Consider the following 616-nt stretch of genomic DNA (forward strand, 5'->3'; position numbering starts at 1 on the left):
CCATGTACAAACATATTTATAGCAGCTCTTTTCATGGTTGCCAAGAACTGGAAATTGAGGGAATGCCCATCAATTGGGGAATGGCTGAACAAGTTGTGGTATATGAATGCAATGTAATATTATTGTGCTATAAGAAATGATGAGCAGGCAGACCTCAGAAAAACCTGGAAAGACTTATAAGAACTGATGCTGAGTCAAGTGAGCAGAACCAGGAAAACATTGCACGCAATAACAGCCACATTGTACAATGACTAACTTTCATAGACTTGGCTCTTCTCAGTATCTCAGCATTTAAGACTACTCCAAAAGACTTATGATGGAAAATGCTATCCACATCCAGAGAAAGAACTATGGAGTCCAAATGCAGATTGAAGCATTCTGCTTGCTCTCTTTTTGTTGCTGTTTTGTTTTGTTTCTTCTTTCTCATGGTTCCTCCCATTGGTCCTAATTCTTCTTTACGACGTGACTAATGTGAAAATATGTTTAATGTGAATGTGTAAGTAGAGCCTATATCAGATTGCATGCCATCTTGGGGAGGGAAGTGGGAAGGGAGGGGGAGAAAATTTAAACTCAAAAGCTTATGGAAGTGAATGTTGAAAACTAAAAATAAATTAAT

The 616-nt window shown here is 38.0% G+C and overlaps 1 protein-coding gene across 1 annotated transcript in view; it reads right to left on the minus strand.

Moving 5' to 3' along the window:
- The window catches only part of LOC114031336 (carbonyl reductase [NADPH] 2-like), an 8,485-nt gene that overhangs the window by 1,714 nt on the left and 6,155 nt on the right, over positions 1-616 (minus strand). The window lies entirely within an intron of this gene.

This window comes from Vombatus ursinus, unplaced genomic scaffold (assembly GCF_900497805.2).
Source record: "Vombatus ursinus unplaced genomic scaffold, bare-nosed wombat genome assembly UNPS02015150.1, whole genome shotgun sequence".
Classification (NCBI taxonomy): Eukaryota; Metazoa; Chordata; class Mammalia; order Diprotodontia; family Vombatidae; genus Vombatus; species Vombatus ursinus.